General features: G+C 41.6%; 1 long non-coding RNA gene across 1 annotated transcript; it reads right to left on the reverse strand.

Moving 5' to 3' along the window:
• Positions 1-1798: 1798 nt before the first annotated feature.
• On the reverse strand, positions 1799-10469 carry LOC126354932 (uncharacterized). Its single transcript, XR_007565404.1, has 2 exons — positions 10418-10469; positions 1799-2083 (listed from the first exon to the last, which is right to left on the reverse strand). It is a non-coding gene; the product is annotated as an uncharacterized LOC126354932 (long non-coding RNA).
• Positions 10470-21343: the final 10874 nt, after the last annotated feature.

A 21343-nucleotide genomic window follows, 5' to 3' on the forward strand; every position in this document is an offset into this window, starting at 1 on the left:
ACTTTACAGAAGCTCTCCCGCGAATCTTCTCTGGGAACATCCCCCAGGCTGTGGCTAAGCCATGTCTCCGCAATATCCTTTCTTTTAGGAGTGCTGGTTCTGCTGGGTTCGCAGGAGAGCCTCCACCTCCAATTGCGCAACGCTACACGCTGTTCACATCCAACTGCCCAACACTACAATAGCGAATATTGCAAAAATGAGTCCAAGGAGCCACAAACTGCATACAGCACAGTCAGTGATTTTCATACACAGCGCTACGTGGCATTACCAACATGAAAACCTGTGCCGCCAGCAGTGGTGGATGTGGGGAGAGAGAAGCCAGAGTTTTGAGATGTTAATATTAGCGGACGATTGGACGTGTGTCCGCCAGAAAAAGGAAATTTCTAAAGATGGATGTCATGAACTGATTATATACATATCATTTGCTAACTGTGCCTATCAGTAGTTAGAGCCTTTTATTTACCTGGCAGTAGTGGCGCTCGCTGTATTGCAGCAGTTCGAGTAACGAAGATTTTTGTGAGGTAAGTGATTCATGAAAGGTATAGGTTATTGTTACCCACGGCCATTCTTTTGTAGGGATTATTGAAAGTCAGATTGCGTTGAGGTAAAATATTGTGTGTCAGTTTAGTGATGATCAGAATAAGTTAAGAGAGAAATGTCTGAGTACGTTCAGGTTTACTCAGCTGTTTCTGTATCAAATAACGTAAGAGTTTTTCCAGCACTGTCATTCTTAATTTTCTAAGGGAACGCTTGAACAGTAAAACTCTAGTAGAGGAATAGGTAAATGAATAAGTGTTGTTGTGGTGTTCAGTCCTGAGACTGGTCTGATGCAGCTCTCCATGCTATTCTATCCTGTGCAAGCTTCTTCATCTCCCAGTACTTACTGCAACCTACATCCTTCTGAATCTGCTTTGTGTATTCTTCTCTTGGTCTCCCTCTACGATTTTTACACTCCACGCTGCCCTCCAATGCTAAATTCGTGATTCGTTGATGCCTCAGAGCATGTCCTACCAACCGGTTCTTTCTTCTTGTCAAGTTGTGCCACAACCTCCTCTTCTCCCCATTTCTATTCAAGACCTCCTCATTAGTTATGTGATCTATCCATCTAATCTTCAGCATTCTTCTGTAGCACCACATTTCGAAAGCTTCTATTCTCTTCCTGTCCGAAATATTTATTGCCCATGTTTCACTTCCATGCATGGCTACACTCCATACAAATACTTCCAGAGACGACTTCCTGACACTTAAACCTATACTCGATGTTAACAGATTTCTCTTCTTCAGAAACGCTTTCCTTGCCATTGCCAGTCTACATTTTATATCCTCTCTACTTCGACCATCATCGGTTATTTTGCTCCCCAAATAGCAAAACTCCTTTACTACTTTTAAGGGTCTCATTTCCTAATGTAATTCCCTCAGCATCACCAGACTTAATTCGACTACATTCCATTATCCTCGTTTTGCTTTTGTTGATGTTCATCTTAAATCTTGTAAGAGGTCCATGATTAAAGAATATGTTGCTAGCGCACTCGAGCAGATGTAATTTCGATGTATTGCTCACGCGCTGCCTGCGACATGTAAGCTATAAGAGAATCTGAGTCCAAAGAGCAGTGTTGACTGCAGTAGGAACTGTGTGGCAGTTATCTGTGGGAGGTTACGCTGAATGCTATAAATATATTTCTTACTGTTGGGAGATTACGGAATTACAATCTTATATACTGTCCATTCCGTTCAACTGCTCTTCCAAGTCCTCTGACAGAATTACAATGTCATCGGCGAACAAATAAATAAGTGAACATTTATTTTATATCAAATTTTATTGGAAAAAGACAACGGAGAAGAAGACGGAAACGAACTAGGTGTTTGTGGAGCGGCGTTCCAACATAGTCCCACACGTCCACACTCAGCGGTAGAAGTATGGGTAGGGGAAGGCGGAGTAGGCGCTGACGGCGGGGTAGCCGAAGGCGCTGTAGGCGTAGGGGGCGGCGTAGGCGTAGTAGGCCTCGGCGCCCTTCAGGGTCTCCTTGGCCTTCTCCTGGGCCAACACGGCCGCCACCAGCAGGACAACGAGGAGAGAGCAGACCTGTAAACACAGAACACACCCTGTAGTCGAAGTAGAGAGGATGTAAAATGTAGACTGACAATGGCAAGGAAAGCGTTTCTGAAGAAGAGAAATTTGTTAACATAGAGTATAAGTTTAAGTGTCAGGAAGTCGTCTCTGAAAGTATTTGTAGGGAGTGTAGCCATGTATGGAAGTGAAACATGGGCAATAAATAGTTTAGACTAGAAGAGAGTAGAAGCTTCCGAATGTGGGGCTACAGAAGAATGCTGAAGATTAGATTGGTAGATCACATAACTAATGAGGAAGTATTGAATAGAATTGGGAGAAGAGAAATTTGTGGCAGAACTTGACTAGAAGAAGGGATCGGTTGGTAGGACATGTTCTGAGGCATCGAGGGATCACTAATTTAGTATTGGAGGGCAGCGTGGAGGGTAAAAATCGTAGAGGGAGACCAAGAGATGAATACACTAAACAGATTCAGTAGGATGTATGTAGCAGTATGAACTGGGAGATGAAGAAGCTTGCACAGGATAGAGTAGCATGGAGAGCTGCATCAAACCAGTCTCTGGACTGAAGACCACAACAACAACAATGCACTATCTGATCAAAAGAATGAGGACACCTACATTTGCTGTAGTGTGTATCTATCCTTCCCCTTTATGACGGCTTGTCCACAAACCATTGCTCACAGATGCTACTTATAATGGGGCGATTGTCTCCGAACTGTTCCTCTGCTACATGCAATAAACAAATCTGCAAAATGTGTTCATATCCTTCCGCATTTAGCATTTTCTTAAGCGCAGTAAGGAGACCACACCGTAACCCCGAAGACACCCCAATACTGGAACACCCACTCCTTCGTATTGGACTAATGGCACTACACACGGTGGCAAGTAATGTTCTTCAGGCATTCCCCAAATCCAAACGCGTTCATCGGTTTGCCACACTGAACAGCGTGATTCACCACTCCAAATCGCTCAATTCTTGTCGTCCGCTGTCAGATGCCGTGTCTCGTTGTATCACCTCGAGCGTAGTGTAGCACTGAGTACAGAAATGTGTGACTCATGAGGAGATGCTCAATCATTGTACTCCATTCTCTTTGACTCCCTACGCACAACCATTCTGCTGTCTGGACTGCAAACAGCACTTTGGAACTCACGAGCGATTCATCCCGCTGATTTGATGCCATTTTTACAACCACCACTGGCAGCGCCCGACAATCCCTGCCGGTCAATACATGAGATGTGCCTGCATTTGGCTAAGCTTTGAAGTATGTAGCAGGTAATTCACATTCAGCGACTCATGTGTCTATAATTCGCAAGATACCCTTACAGTGCTGTGCTTTTCGGAGCGTGGCGTAAGTAGGTCCGTTTCTTCTTAAGTTCTCATATGGTAAGAGAGAAAAGCCACTATTAACACTTTGCCGACCGACGACACCACAGTGGTGTCGTGTGCATAGTATGGCCCAGTGGCCGCTGACAGCACTTTAGTATCTTTTTCATTCTGTTGATGTTCTGTTTAGGTAACAATAAGTTACACAAGTCAACCAGTTTTTGTTCTTTTTTGTAAGTACTTGTGCACTTTCAACATGGCAGATGAAAGAGACGATACGATTATTTACGATGAATGCGCGGACGTGTTCTCTGACGTTCCGGACGGCTTGGCCGATTGGGAAAAAGACATTGGATATAAAAAAAAAATGCAAGTGAAGCAGAGTCGTCGGAAGATAGTGAAATACGTCGAAGAAGAATTCGGCGAACGCTACGGTTGCCAACTGATTCGAATGAATCAGACGAAGAAGACAGACTATGATTTACTGAGAACCAATAATAAATTTGAAGGATCTCCAGGTCGACACATATTTCCCAAAGATACAAAGAGCGTCGTGGATATCGTTGAATTATATATTGGGAACGATCTATTTGAATATATTAGCATCGAAACCAACAAGTCAAAATTGCAATAGGAGGAAACTGGATAAAAATGCCAAATTAGAAAATTATTTGGGCTTGCTATCCTTATGGAAATGCCAAAATAGAAAATTATTTGGGATTGCTATCTTTATGGGAATTGTAAAAAGAAAAGCAAGGGTCGATGATTACTGGTCAACGAATCCGTTGATAGACACACCGATATTTCGCAAAACCATGTCTCACAATCGATTCAGACAAATATTATCATTTTTACATTTTTCCGAAAACAACAGTAAACCGAATAATGCCGACCGGCTTTTCAAAGTGCAATTTACAATTTATTATTTTTTCAAAAAGTTTAAACAAGGATTTAACCTAAGTCAAAACATCTCAATTGATGAGGAAATGATACCGTGGCGTGGACAGTTAAAATTTAAAGTTTCCCATTCGTCGAAAATTATGAAATATGGCATACTCATTCGGATGCTGTGTGATTCGAGTACGGGATACGTTTCCTCATTCAAGATATATTCCGGCGCTGGACAATCTTTAGCAAAAACAGTGATGGAACTATTGTCACCTTATGGAAAGTGGCATCACCTCTACATGGATAATTATTATAGCAGTGTAGAACTTGCAGAGAAGTTACTTGAAAAGAGAGTTCGAGTTTGTGGAACGATACGGCAAAATAGAGGATATCCGGAGAAATTAAAGCGCGCGAAAGTCGATATGATGGAAGCGTGTCATCAACGGGAAGCTGACAAGTGGCCAGCAACAAGCCAAGTAATCCGAATTAGCGCTGTCGGCGCCAAGCAAATAAATTTGTAGGAGACGTGCTGGCGGCAAAGTGTTAACACACACTGGTAGTGACGCATTTTCTGTTGTCTCATTATATGAATTTTTTGCAAAATGTACGATGTAACGTACTGTTCTACTAGTTGCAGAATGTTTGGGAGTTAAATACCATTCACACCACAGTTGTTTAATACTTAATCAAGTGGTCTAGCTTGTTACTGTGTGCATCATATCTGCGACCAAACAGCTACGAGCTCATACACATGATGTTGCTAACAGCTACGAGCTCATACACATGCTGTTGCTTTCATCGCATACAGGACGACAAAAATGGAACTGACGTAACTCTTTTTCAGGTTTAGTTGCAACATTATCTAAGTGGAAAAGAATTCATTAGGTAACACATTCTAACATTACAAAACATTCTTCCGGTGGAAGGTAGTTTGCCGAAAAGTGTGACAATTGTAGATTGTGATCATAAGTGTCAGATCATTATAAAAAAAAGGATCTTCACCTTTACTCTTAAACTTTCCTTTGGTTTTACATGATTTAAAACTTTTAGACGATCTACAATTGTTAACTAGTGCCAGTTTTTAGATAATGTATCGGTATGTTTGAATAGTCACTTTTTCATTTTTTCAGATAAGTCTGGTTCAGCCTGACCAGATACGTGAACAACCGCTGAATAACGTCGATACTATCATCTCTGAAAGTCGATTACCCTAGCAGCAAGTGTATCGGTACATGTATTCTACTGATGGAGGTATCAGAACGGTTTTCGCTTGTAGCTTTCGACTCGATCGTTTCCGGACCAGACTAACTTACCTACGATTGTTTTATTTATCCTTCTCTATCGTCCCTGAGGAGAAATCGAACAGAATTGGGGAGAAGAGGAGTTTGTGGCACAACTTGACAAGAAGAAGGGACCGGTTGGTAGGAGATGTTCTGAGGCATCAAGGGATCACAAATTTAGCGTTCGAGGGCAGCGTGGAGGGTAAAAATCGTTGAGGGAGACCAAGAGATGAATACACTAAGCGGATTCAGAAGGATGTAGGTTGCAGTAAGTACTGAGAGATGAAGAAGCTTGCACAGGATAGAGTAGCATGGAGAGCTGCATCAAACCAGTCTCTGGACTGAAGACCACAACAACAACATCGTCCCTGAAAGCTTGTAACACCATCACAGGGTCACCATCTCTATAAAATTTCCTGGGTGTTGATGTTTGAAATCGGGCTTTCGAAGATATTCACCATCCTCTGCTCAGGGGCTTATTGCTGGGAACGAAGTGTTTGTGTACCTTTGCTTAACTTACCATATTTGTGGTGTGACTTCCCTATGGCGGGATTTGCGTCCGAAAATGTGGGAATCGGAGAATAAAGCATTTTCTAGCGCCCAGCCCCAGGGTCCGTTAACTCTACAATCACTGCATGATTTAAATTTAGTAGTGTACGTGCGATATTCTACAGCTTTCTAAGTTACAAAGTCCTCATAAGATGAGCTATAAGATTTTCTAATTTCCAGAGGAGTTCTTATATTCTACTGGAAGCCTTTGTTTTGCTGTCGCTGAATTTCCCAAGTTTCTGTACTTAAATGACTTTTGTGTCCAATACTGCGCTCAGACACGTTTCGGACTGCATACCCTAAGTAATTTTTGTGACATTTACATCGTATGTTGTAAACGCTATTTATAAAAAAAAAGGCAATGTTCAACTGGAAGCAGCATTCACATAATTACCCTTGGCCGAGGAAACAATGATGATATACCATATCTACCTGGTATGGGTACCATTTTTTACGGGTATGCCACAAATGGAAGCTGGATTAGAAACGAAAACCGGGTTTGGTGTTCAGGCGAGGTCATTACAGATCGAGCATAAGTTCGGGTTGAGAAAGGCTGAGAAAGGAAAGTGGCTGTGTCGTTTTTAAGGAAACTGTCTCGTCATTTAAATAATATCACTCACGGAAACTACAGGAAAACCTAAATATGGGTATCCATACGGGGATTTGAATCACCGTCCTCCCTGATACGTTAATTTGGTGCAATTTATATGAATTTTTTTCTGAGAATATACTTTAAATGTTTTGATATGAACTGTACATTATCGTCATCTGAATCTATCTTAGTTCTATGTGTTGACGAGTTGAGTACATTACGCAGCTTGAAAACATGGAAAAAAATTGTACGTAGGTGCGGTCGCTACTTACTCCGAACCCAGAATTATAGTTTTTTGGACACATAATTGAAGAAAACCTTTCCCGAAACATGTTATGTAATTTAAATGGCAAGATGACCTATCGAAAAATATAAAAATGCAAGTTATCGAGAAACTTTTCCAAAGTTTTTATCAAACAGTAAAGGGAATGAAAGTATCTTTAGAGTAAAAACATATATGACTCACTCGCAAATATACAGATAGCGTATAAATTACGAACTAGAGTCTCTTACAAATTTTTTTAATGTAAATTTAACGCTATCTTGATTATATACAGTATAAGCTGTTTCTCCTACTGGTACAAGAATAATTGAATTCTTGTGGAAGAAAGATAAGACCATCCTTAAGAGTAACACGGTGGTCTTGAGTCGAAGACCGTTTCGACGCTGCTTACTACGCTGCTGTATCGTGTACACGCTTCTTCATCTACGTATAACTACTGTAACCTACATCCATCTGAACGTTTTTACTGTATTTTTCATCTTGGTCTCCTTCTACAATTTCTACACCCTACACTTCCCTCCAATACTAAACTGATAATTTCTTGTTGCCTCAGAACGTATCCTATCAACCTATTGTAACCTAAATCCATCTGAAACTCGTTACTGTATTCATAGCTTGGTCTCCCTATACAACTTTTACAATCCACACTTCTCTGCAGTACAATTTCTTGATGCCGATCGCTTCTTTTAATAAAGCTGTGTCACACATTTCTTTTCACCCTTATTCGATTCAGTATGTCCTCATTAGTTACGCGGTCTACCCATCTGTTCTTAAGAATTCTTCTATAGGACAGCATTTCAAAAGCCTCTGTTCTCTTCTGGTCTGAACTGCTTGTCATCCATGTTTCACTTCTATACAAGGCTACACTTGAGGCAAATGCTTTCAGAAAAGACTTCTTATCACTTATAATTTATATTCGGTGTAAAAAACTTCCTGTATTTCTGAAAAGATTTCCTTATTATAGCCAAATGAAATACAGATTTCACATCCTCTCTACTTCGGCTATCATCGATTACTTTATTTTCTTGCGTCCTGAAAAATTCTTTTAAAGTTTTTCGACCCAACACCGGGCTACTCTTTCTTGTCAAGCCAAAAGTTGTTAAAGGTACATTCAGTGGGACAATTGGAACATGGTAGAAGATGTCCCACGCCCTGATCTTCAGCTTAATCGCATTTGTTGTCTGCTTCGTCTTTTAGGTCCCATTTAATTACATTTGTTTTGACAGGTGCTACACGTGATCTGATGCGATTCAGTGTCATCCAAATCTTTCAGCGTGATGTACTACCGCTGGGCATCTCTTGCGAGCCAGGGTAATCTTTCGGGGTTTTATATAACTCGATACTAAGGAATCTCTTCCGCGGTTTGTCTGGTGGGGTCGCATGATGCGCTCATAGAAATTCTATTTAAATTTTTCTTTGTTTTCATGTGCAGCTCTTTGGGATTCAGTGTCTGAGAATATGACCGCTTTATGTAGCTTCCCAAGTGACGTGGGTTTCATGCACGCTATTCTTAGAGCCTGCACATGTCGTTTAGGCTTGTACTGACTTTTTTGGCATGTGCGGAAATGAAGAGTACGGGACACGCATATTCCGTAGTGGAAAAGCAAAGTGCTTGGACAGCTATTCTTAATATAGTTGGTCTGCCTCCGCATTTACTATTCGATTGTTGCCTCAAGATGTTGTTCCTGGGGGCAGTCTTTTGGCCGGTCTGTTCGCAGTGATATTTGTATGTCAGTGATCTGCCCAACACGACACCTAGGTATGTTGTTTTGTCCCTACGTTCCAGCTTATCATCAGTTGTTATGCTACATCAATAGGAGAACTGAATTATTACTTTCACCGTCTCATTTGCTAACCTGATTCCCTCAGCGGCACCTGACTTACTTCGATAACATTTTATTACTTTTGTTAATTCTGTTGATAAGCAGCAAATCTTTTCAAAAAGATACCGTCCATGTCGATCAACTGCTCTTCCAAGCCCTTGGCTGACTCTTACAGAATTAATGTTATTGGCAACCCGCTAAGTTCTTATTTATTCACTCTGTTCTTCAATTCCTTCCCCATGTATTTCTTTGGTTTCCTTCACTGCTTTCTTAATGTACAGACTGAATAACATCGGGGATAGGCTACAATCTTCTCTCACTTCGTTCTCAACTACGGCTTCCCTCTCACGTCCTTCGACTCTCATAACTACAGTTTGGTTTTGTGCAAGCTGTGTATAACATTCCGCTCCCTGCTTTTTTAAAATCCCTGCTAGTTTAAGAGTTTCAAAGAGTCTCTTTCAGTTAACATTGTCAAAAGCTTCCTCTAAGTCTACAAGTGCTACAATCGTAGGTTCGTCTTTTCTTAACCTGTGGTCTAAGATAACTTGTAGGGCCTGTATTACCTCGCGTGTTCCTACATTTCTCCGAAACGCAAACTTCGCTCAGGTCAACATCTGCTCGTTTTTCCATTTTCCTGTAAATAATTCATATCAGTATTTTGCAACCATGACTAATTAAAGTGATAGTTTGGTAATATTCACTCATATGAGCGCCTTATAGAGATAAAAAAAATCCTGGTTTCATTTTATGTTGTAATCACTTGAAGTTAGAATGGAGATCTATCGGAATGAATGGTATCGAGTAAAAACAGTGTTTCATTCTCTCCCTTTCCGAATTCAGATTTTCGGTCCTGACCGAACCTCCACAGCCATACTATATTCATCATGACTATCTTCAGTCGGCTTGGCAATCCAGTATAAATTCGATTTTGGTATTTTTCGTTTTCGAATATTTAAAAATAATCATCTCTTTTCCAACCTCGCACCTGCTACGGTTGTTGTGTCCGCACAATTTTTTTCCTTTAGTATTAAACCATTTGCGAAGTTGGGATGACATTTCTCCAGGCGTTCCAGAGTTAGCCTTTCGTGTCACTCTTCCCTCCCCACTGCTTCACAGCCCCCCCCTCCTCCCCCGACTTTATTCGAGTTCTCCCTTTCCCTCTTGCAGAGTGTAGAGTGTCCTGGTCGCAATTATCTTTTTTTAAGATAATAAGTAATGTATTGGTTAAAATTACATGCTTGACATGCCACCACCTCCTATAGAACCTCTCACCGCTAAAACTAATGTCTGTACTGTCACCAATTCACCGACTAACCTCGAAAACTATTGATGCTACGGTAATATATTTAGTTTTACCAATTTTTACTTGTCACATTCTTCACACTCTCATCCGACTCTCTAAGTGTGCCTGGAACGTCATAGCCCAACGGTTAAATTTTTAGCATACGAAGTCACATACAGGTGTCACATTTGGTTGCAGTTGCTCCATGCATTCAAGAGATATGCTGGAAGGTACACACACACACACACACACACACACACACACTTGTGTATTTGATTTAGACAGGAAAGGACAGAGCGCGTAGCGCAGCAAGGATCGCCACTTACGAAAGCCTTCATGGTGACGTCGATTGTCAGAGGCGGTGACAGCGATGTGACTGATGCCCCTCGAGGCTACGGCGGCATTTTATAGGGCTGTGCCGGCCTTGGTGGCTGCAAGTTTGGCGACGCGCGCCTCCCCTGGACGACGCCCGTTCCGCGTCAGCGTATGTGCCGTATGCGTTAACTTAGGCCCGACCCGGAGACTGTGCACGAGCGTTGGTGTCACGGCACGCTTCGAGCCCCAGGTCCATGTCTCCGGTCCCTGCCTTAACCGACGCAGTGCGGCGGTACGCCTTGCTGTTATGCGACCGAGTGCACGCGTATCGCGAACATCATGCTTCTTGTAGTTCCACACTTACATATGTAGCTGTATCTGCATGTACTATTTATCTATTTGTAGGCTCCATCCGGGAATATTTATTACGAGGGTGATTCAAATGAAAACCTTCAATATTTTTTAAAATATTATTTACTGTGCAGAAGTGGTTCAAAGTAGAGTGCTGCAACGCTCAATGTTTGACCGGTCACGGCTCGCCTGTTGACGTGGGGACAGAGTCTCTCGTGTCCGGCCCCATACGACTCGGTTCGGTCACGTACTCGCCCCATGTCTGTTGTCCGGATTCCGGACAAGTGGATAACCGAGCATGACCGGTCACCGCTGACTCTCACCTCGCCTCGCCCCGGCTTACTGCTCTGCACTGTACAAATCCAACGCCTCTCTCTCTCTCTCTCTCTCTCTCTCTCTCTCTCACACACACACACACACACAATGTATTTATCTCTGTCTCTCTCTGTCTCTCTCTTTTGATATGGTTCAAATGGCTCTGAGCACTATGGGACTTAACTTCTGAGGTCATCAGTCCCCTAGAACTTAGAACTACGTAAACCTAACTAACCTAAGGACATCACACACATCCATGCCCGAGGCACCTTGGGACCGTAGCAGTCGCGCGGTTCCAGGCTGTAGCGCCTAGAACCGCTCGGCCACTCTGGCCGGCCCTGTTTTAATACAAAAGTAACGTTTCCAAGAACGGGTACGTAACACAACTAAATTCATACAGCACTTTCTTTTATAATATTAACCCCCGTCTTCCTAACATCTGGGAATTCTGTTGTAAATAAAACATTGTTTACAAGAGACCAATCTGTGTTAATGTAATGTGTTGTAAGCGTCAAATAGTGCACCTGATTATGCGAATCAGTCTACATATCAAATGTCGCAGCACATGTTTTATTAATAACTTCTGCAATAACAGAAGGCATTATACTGTTTCGTATTGCATGAGTTCGTTCTTTGACATGTCTGCTTATGGTAGAGGGATGTGGCATGACATCTGCCACGTTAATTTCTCCATAATGCGCACCTAGTTGTATTAATTCTTGGCCTAGTTCTCTGAAACCTGCACCGGAAACAGCATTAAAAGTTCTCATATCTTTAGCACACATTGCAACACACTTTGCTGCAATACTGTTTTTTATTACTGCCTGTATCCCTGAAGGAACTGTATCTTTGTGAGGTTTCTTGCAACTGTGTTTCTTTAGATGAGTGGTTCCCGACTGGAAAAACAATAAAGTGGAGCAGTTTGTGCACGATACGTACCCACTAGACGCACTGTTTTCCTCTACAACCATCAAAAATGTGCTCCATACTTGGCTTTTTAGACCTTCCCGTTTCTTCAACGTGTAAAAATTGGTTTCAATGTTACGTCTTACTGCAGTGGCTTCCTCGCGCTGCATCATTACAGAGAGAGAGAGACACACACCACAAATGAGAAGCCCGTACTGGATGCAGTCTCACACTGTTAATGACACGTGTAACGTGTTTGAAGTTACGTGCTACGTATTCGGTCACGGTTTCTATGCTCGGTCACAAGAACTAGTGCGGGCAACCTATCCAGTTAGGGTATGCTCGCCCCATCCCGTATTTTGTGCTTGCTTACTCGGTCATGCAGGAGTCTAGTACAAAGCTGTATCACGTTTCAACATAATCTCCCCCACACTCAATGCAAGTCCTCCAGTGGTTACAAACTGCATAAATTCCTTTAGAAATTCCTTCTTTTGATATGGTTCAAATGGCTCTGAGCACTATGGGACTTAACTTCTGAGGTCATCAGTCCCCTAGAACTTAGAACTACGTAAACCTAACTAACCTAAGGACATCACACACATCCATGCCCGAGGCACCTTGGGACCGTAGCAGTCGCGCGGTTCCAGGCTGTAGCGCCTAGAACCGCTCGGCCACTCTGGCCGGCCCTGTTTTAATACAAAAGTAACGTTTCCAAGAACGGGTACGTAACACAACTAAATTCATACAGCACTTTCTTTTATAATATTAACCCCCGTCTTCCTAACATCTGGGAATTCTGTTGTAAATAAAACATTGTTTACAAGAGACCAATCTGTGTTAATGTAATGTGTTGTAAGCGTCAAATAGTGCACCTGATTATGCGAATCAGTCTACATATCAAATGTCGCAGCACATGTTTTATTAATAACTTCTGCAATAACAGAAGGCATTATACTGTTTCGTATTGCATGAGTTCGTTCTTTGACATGTCTGCTTATGGTAGAGGGATGTGGCATGACATCTGCCACGTTAATTTCTCCATAATGCGCACCTAGTTGTATTAATTCTTGGCCTAGTTCTCTGAAACCTGCACCGGAAACAGCATTAAAAGTTCTCATATCTTTAGCACACATTGCAACACACTTTGCTGCAATACTGTTTTTTATTACTGCCTGTATCCCTGAAGGAACTGTATCTTTGTGAGGTTTCTTGCAACTGTGTTTCTTTAGATGAGTGGTTCCCGACTGGAAAAACAATAAAGTGGAGCAGTTTGTGCACGATACGTACCCACTAGACGCACTGTTTTCCTCTACAACCATCAAAAATGTGCTCCATACTTGGCTTTTTAGACCTTCCCGTTTCTTCAACGTGTAAAAATTGGTTTCAATGTTACGTCTTACTGCAGTGGCTTCCTCGCGCTGCATCATTACAGAGAGAGAGAGACACACACCACAAATGAGAAGCCCGTACTGGATGCAGTCTCACACTGTTAATGACACGTGTAACGTGTTTGAAGTTACGTGCTACGTATTCGGTCACGGTTTCTATGCTCGGTCACAAGAACTAGTGCGGGCAACCTATCCAGTTAGGGTATGCTCGCCCCATCCCGTATTTTGTGCTTGCTTACTCGGTCATGCAGGAGTCTAGTACAAAGCTGTATCACGTTTCAACATAATCTCCCCCACACTCAATGCAAGTCCTCCAGTGGTTACAAACTGCATAAATTCCTTTAGAAAAAAATTCTTTTGGTCGTCCGCGCAACCACTCATGCACCGCGTGGTGTACTTATTCATCAGAACGAAATTTCTTTCCTCCCATTGCGTCTTTCCGTGGTTCAAACATATGGAAATCACTTGGGGCAAGGTCTGGTGAGTATGGTGGATGCCGAAGACTCTCAAAATGCAGGTCTGTGATTGTTGCAACTGTTTTACGGGCAGTGTGGGACCTTGCATTGTCATGTTGCAAAAGGACACCTGCTGACAGCAATCCATGTCACTTTGATTTGATTGCAGGCCGCAGATGTGTTTCCTGTATAAATTTAACACAAATAATTTTGAACGGTCTTGAGCCAATGTATTTGGCTCGTTTATTTTCAGTTTAGTGTCCTAAGTTATTCACGAAGCTACCTCTGGATTGAAAGCCTACGCTGATATTAACTTTTTTCCAAAGCGTGTTTAACAAAAATAGCTTAAAGCGAGACTTAAAGCAGTCAGATAGCAATTTAATAATCACACACATTTGTTTATGTTTTCTTAATGAAAATTATAATTTTGTAAAACTTCTCTCATCAACCTATTATGTGATCAACACACCATTGCTTCACGTGGATTGCGAGTTTCTCGCTGACGCTTTTATTACGGGAAGGTTGTCACTTTAACCCTTTTGACATACTGTACCAACGATTCTAGTTCGGTGACACTGCACTATTATGCTGTCTCCCGGGGTCATAGGTTGTTCTACAAGTTTCCCCCTACCTACGATTACCCGTTACTACACAAGACAACGAATTCAGTTGTTCAGACAGGAAACACCAGCGGCAACCTACCTATACAACGTGTGTTCCTTGCATGCACTAGATAAAATATTTTATTGTCTACGAGATATTACGAACTGTCCCTTTGTCCAAATAACCACATTTAATTAATTATGTAAAAACAACTGCACTGTATTGTTCAAGAAGTAGCCATATAAAACACAGCTATCTAATACACTTACTCCTGTTCAGACTCAGTACAGTTAAAAATACACTACTGTCCATTAAAATTGCTACACCAAGAAGAAATGCAGATGATAAACGGGTATTCATTGGACAAATATATTATATTAGAACTAACATGTCACTACATTTTCACGCAGTTTGGGTGCATAGATCCTGAGAAATCAGTACCCAGAACAACCACCTCTAGCCTTAATAACGGCCTTGATACTCCTGGGCATTGAGTCAAACAGAGCTTGGATGGGCACTGAGTCAAACAGAGCTTGGATGGTGTGCACAGGTACTGCTGCCCATGCAGCTTCAACACGATACCACAGTTCATCAAGAGTAGTGACTGGCGTATTGTAACGGTCCAGTTGCTCGGCCACCATTGACCAGACGTTTTCAGTTGGTGAGAGATCTGGAGAATGTGCTGGCCAGGGTGGCAGTCGAACATTTTCTGTATCCAGAAAGGCCCGTACAGGACCTGCAACATGTGGTCATGCATTATCCTGCTGAAATGAAGGGGTTTCGCAGGGATCGAATGAAGGGTAGAGCCACGGGTGGTAACACATCTAAAATGTAATGTCCACCGTTCAAATTGTTCAAATGGCTCTGAGCACTATGCGACTTAATTTCTGAGGTCATCAGTCGCCTAGAAAGAACTAATTAAACCTAACTAACCTAAGGACAGCACACACATCTATGCTCGAGGCAGGATTCGAACCTGCGACCGTAGTGGTCGCCCGGCTCCAAACTGTAGCGCCTAGAACCGCACGGCCATACGGCTGGCGTCCACTGTTCAAAGTGACGTCAATGCGAACAAGAGGTGACCGATTCGTGTAACCAATGGCACGCCGGGTGATACGCCAGTATGACGATGACGAATACACGCTTCCAATGTGCAGCCACCGCGATGTCGCCAAACACTGATGCGACCATTCGATGCTGTAAACAGAACCTGGATTTATCGGAAAAAAATTACGTTTTGCCATTCGTGCACCCAGGTTCGTCGTTGAGTACACCATCGCAGGCGCTCCTGAATGTGATGCAGCGTCAAGGGTAACCGCAGCCATGGTCTCCGAGTTTACAGTCCATGCTGCTGCAGACATCGTTGAACTGTTCGTGCGGATGGTTGTTGTCTTGCAAACGTCCCCATCTGTTGACTCAGGGGTCGAAACGTGGCTGCATGATCCGTTACAGCCATGCGGATAAGATGCCTGTCATCTCGACTGCTAGTGATACGAGGCCGTTGGGATCCAGCACGGCGTTCCGTATTACCCTCCTGAACCCACCGAATCCATATTCTGCTAAAAGTCATTGGACCTCGACCAACGCGAGCAGCCAGCAATATCGCGATACGATAAACCGCAATCGCGATAGGCTGCAATCCGACCTTTATCGAAGTCGGAAACGTGATGGTACGCATTTCTCCTCCTTACACGAGGCATCACAACAACGTTTTACCAGGCAACGCCGGTCAACTGTGTTTGTGTTTGAGAAATCGGTTGGAAACGTTCCTCATGTCAGCACGTTGTAGGCGCCAACCTTGTGTGAATGCTGTGAAAAGCTAATCATTTGCATATCACAATAATCTTCTTCCTGTCGGTTAAATTTCGGGTCTGTAGCACGTCATCGTCGTGGTATAGCAATGTAATGGCCAGTAGTGCATATTTTTCTCTTGTACAAAACAAAAACAAACAGTTGCTGACTTAAGATGTTGATTTAGACGGAATGCAGCATTTTGTTCCTTGAATAAAGAGCACAAATTCCTCCCTGATCGTCCTAAACGGAAGCAGTAATAGTTTAGGTGAGGGATTTTATAGACAACAAACAGACTTATCATTCTAGTATTAGGAAGTCCTGTCGGACAGTATTTGTTTGAAGTACACCCTGAAACGAATCTATACTTTCGTGGTGTCCATACAGTAGTAGATGGCGATCCAGCTGTGTCACGTGAAGCTCTCGATACCATTCTAAGGCTAACGATATTTCTTGCCATCTGTAAAGTTTATTTTCTCCGTGTGAATTTGCGGATCCATTTTATTATATTATATTCTTTCCATTATCTTTTGAAGACTTGTTTCTTTACATTTTCGTCTTTTTTCCAAAAACAATAATTATCCTATGTCATTAGACTTGCTTTCTATGCTAGCTAAAGTCATGTACAGAGGCTGCCCAATTTTCAGCCGTTCTGCGCATCTTCCTCCATTAACCGCTGGCGGTCCAATAATATTCGTTGTCTGTACGAGAGGCAGCGGGTTACAGTTACAGGGCGAGACTCTCACTCCTCTATGCTCCACTGTTGCCGTACTTTGCGACAACCGAATTTTTGCAATCAACTGTCAGTTTTGTTTCTTTTTTCTGTTTCCTTTGTTTTTCTTGTAGCAGTATAGCTGTGAATGTGTATCAGTAAATGTTTTAGTATGTTTAAAAAAATGTCAGGTGACGGCAATAAACGTGAAATGCTTCACAAGCAGGCGAGGGGGATTATTTACCGTACTCATAACATTTTCAGACCGGAATTTGAAAGCAGATAAACTTACTCTTCAAAGACACAAATGATTAAAAACCCGTTATAAAAGTTATACGTAACAGCTATTTAACAATTTATATCTTACAGAACGTGGTAGGAACTCGAATAACATTTTCTACAATAAGGTTATCGCTGATCTCATCGATATGTGTGAACTGTTGAAATGTAATATCTATATTTTACTTAGTGTTATTTAGTAGTTAGTTTGTTGAGAGAGAGTCAATATGAAATGGTTATGACGAACAGACGTGGAGAGACAAATCTGGGACGTCTCCATGACAACTGTATATATGAATTTGTAAAAATTCAACAATTCATGCAAAATGCTTATATTGAAGAATTTACTGTTTCGACTGTGGTTAAATACAGGAAGTTTAAAAAAAATTTATTCAAGAATATTACTTATTTATCCAGTTGCGTTATTACGTAAACGAACAGACAAAAATGGTTCTGAGCACTATGGGACTTAACATCTATGGTCATCAGTCCCCTAGAACTTAGAACTACTTAAACCTAACGACATCACACACATCCATGCCCGAGCAGGATTCGAACCTGCGACCGAAGCAGTCGCGCGGTTCCGGACTGCGCGCCTAGAACCGCTAGACCACCGCGGCCGGCAACGAACAGACACTAATTATCGACAGTATTGTTTCATGAAGGCATTATAACGATTCATTGTTTATAGAGAAAAGAAATTTGTTTGTAAAACATGTGAACACCTTGGCATTTTGCAGAAAGAGTAACCCGCTTTATTAAAGGACAACGAGCAAACCCATCTATTACGACATCAAGAAAATGAAAGCAAGTACAATTTTTTGAACTTCTGATTTCTGCAACAGTCAACATAGGCTTTGTCTATATGCATTCAGTGTCCCATAAAATGAATAATATACATTTCTACGCCGGTTTCTCTAGACAAAAATATTCAAAAAATAATTTTTTGTTTATTATTTATCAATATTTTTAATTAGACTGTGGGACTGGTATGTTTAGAACCCTCATATAAAAGTTAAATGTAGACAATAAATAGCACATACAACAAGAGAAGAGAGGCTTTTGATATGGTTCTGCTAAAGAATACTGAAGGTGGGTCCACCGGCTACGCAAAGAAGCGGTACTGTATCAGATCGAGGAGAATTATTATTTATCAACATTTTTAATTAGACTGTGGGACTGGTATGTTTAGAACCCTCATATAAAAGTTAAATGTAGACAATAAATAGCACATACAACAAGAGAAGAGAGGCTTTTGATATGGTTCTGCTAAAGAATACTGAAGGTGGGTCCACCGGCTACGTAAAGAAGCGGTACTGTATCAGATCGAGGAGAAAAGTGGTTTGTGACACAACTTGACAAAGAGGAGGTTTCAAGGGATATTTAAACTAGTAATGTAGGATAGAGATGGAAATGAAATTTTTGAGGCAAATACGTGGCTCAACTACAGTAAGGGCAGTTCAGTTAGATACAAGTTGCAGTAGTTGTTCAGTGATTAAGAGATTTGCACAGGATAGATTAGCGCGGGGAGCTACATCAAACCAGGCTTCAGCATGACGACTGCAGCAATAAGCCAGGCAATACTCAATCCGAAAGAAGCATAATCAGCGTAAACACTGACTGTGGAAGCTTAGCTTTCATGTCAGCGATCGAACAATTTCGTACACAACTTTACCAGCTATGTGTAAAATTGTGGTCGTTTATTCATCATTACCAGTGGGTTGGTGCTGTCGGGAGGTATGATAGCAGTTTGTTTACGTGCGATGTTGAGAGATTTCAGTTTCCCACGTACTGATTAGAATTACGTACAAGGATATTTCAGTAGAAACGACGATCAGTTCCTTATTGGCAGCGTTTGGCCTACAGTGGTAGCATGCTCATTGCACTTAGTGTTCATAGTATTTTGTTCACATATCCAATGGCCGAAGCACTAGTTACCCGTTCCATTTAGTCACTCTTCGTCAGTATTATTCCCTCTTCCCCTATTTTCACCTCGTATATCTTTTCATTATCAGAATTTTTGTAGTCGTTCGCTACACTCTAACAACACTTTCTCCATATGACAGGCTTTTAAAAAAGTTTCAGTAAATCTCCTGCTCCCTTCTCCCTCCTCCAATACATCACAAAATCCGTATCTCTGACAGGTGTAGCGTTTAGTTCGTGGTGCCGTGGAAGAGAGCGAAACGAAAGGATAGGTGAGGTAAAATCACAGACAGACACACAGACTACTAATCCCGAGAAGCACCAAAGGGCCCGACAGGCTTCGTGTCATCATCACGCAGGCTGTCGTCTGTTTTAAAGAGACGGCTGGTCCCGGCGGAGGTTCGAGCCCTCCCTCGGGCATAGGTGTGTGTGTTTGTCCTTAGAATAATTTAGATTAAGTAGTGCGTAAGCTTAGGGACTGATGACCTTAGCACACACATACACATTTTTTTATTAAAGAGACAGGGCGCTTAGTACCATGGATCCCATCTCATTGGTTGCCCTTGCTCCTGCCTATAGGTAACACGCACATGTGATGTTATGCATATGATAATGAGCTGCATGTGTTCCAGCGTGAGCGTTCCAGATTGGTCAAAATGCGACAAGTAGTAAATTGGTATACTATCCATGAGGGATGGATAAATCAAAATTCCATTCGAGTCATGAATAGTAATAAGACACATGACTCCAAATTTCTTGTTCTACTGGTTATCATAGTCACCAACGATCACAATTACCTTAGAATCATCTAACGATGCTGAAGTAATGCAGATATATAGTGACCTTCACGTAATTCAGGTGTTACCTACAAGAAGTGAGTCATGAACAGATCCCATTTTGCCACATTTAGTCAATTACATTATTGAACAACTGACTTTAAATAAACATGAATTATTAACCAGTTCTTTTTCCGTCGAGTTTACATTTCTCTAGGCCTTGTCACACATAACCGGATGAAACGAAAGACTTGTTATGATTATCATTAATGACCAAATGGTGCTCAACATTAAGAATTACAAAAATACTCTACTTTCTGAAATACCGAAAACCTATTTATCATATTAGCTAAATAACTATAAAATTGTTTACGCAAAGCGTGGTAGTAGTGCTACCTCAGTAATACCACTTGTGGTTACACAAACGAATGAGAAAAGAAACTCAATTCAATTACTTTATTATCTACTCATAAAACATATCTGAAACTATTTAAAAATAATTATGGAGTGCAAAGCGTTAACATATGAAATGATCAAGAGAACGTGGAACAAATAACTTAGCTGAAGTCCACGTGGGCTCGTAAGAAACAAGATGACGGCGTCTGTTAATTAATTTCATAAATCTGCTAGCAAGCGTTAGTAAAAGCATTCATCTTAGGAGACAGTGCTAACTGAACAACCCGAAATATTTAATTGTCCTCTGTCACTTATATCGCCCAACCGCCACTCCGCGAGAAGTCGACCACACGGTGCTGCAACAGAAATACAAGTGTGCCGCGAGTCTTTGTTCAGCTTCCGCTAACTAACTGACTTAGATCTCTAAGATGTTCCACTTGACCTATGGTCACAGACCATCCTAAGTCGACCTTTCCTTGTTTAGGTATATTTTTGTAAAGTGTAAAAGCTGGTGGTTATCAGTTACTAAGTGACACTTGTATTTTTTAAAAGGTAACCATTTGTAAATGGTCAATATGTAGCTGTATTTACACATGAATGAATAATGTGAATGTAGAATTAGTCGTTTCACATCATTAGGATTAACCACACAAATGATCCATGGAACATGAAACTGCCTAAATAACTAACCACTGACGCGCTGATATTGTTACATTATCTTTGAACAAAAAGACTATGAGTATGTGACCGAGAGCTGAAAGCTCTTTACGTGAATAAAAGATTTTCCTGTTAATGATGTCAATTTGACATGAAAATGATGCAAATAGACACGAATGATGATGCTAATAACGAGAAAGGCTATTTTATAATGAAATTATGTCAGTTTCTTGCTGTAGGTACTTTCAAGGCAAGTCATTACCTGTTTTACATGCCTTCAGTCCATGAGACACTGTGGAATGCTTACTGATTTAACCTTAAGACTCCTTCGCACCGTCTTGTAGAAGGGCGTTTTGCATCACTAGAGACGGCTTCTAATTTTGAA

This window comes from Schistocerca gregaria, chromosome 3 (genome assembly GCF_023897955.1).
Source record: "Schistocerca gregaria isolate iqSchGreg1 chromosome 3, iqSchGreg1.2, whole genome shotgun sequence".
Lineage (NCBI taxonomy): Eukaryota > Metazoa > Arthropoda > Insecta > Orthoptera > Acrididae > Schistocerca > Schistocerca gregaria.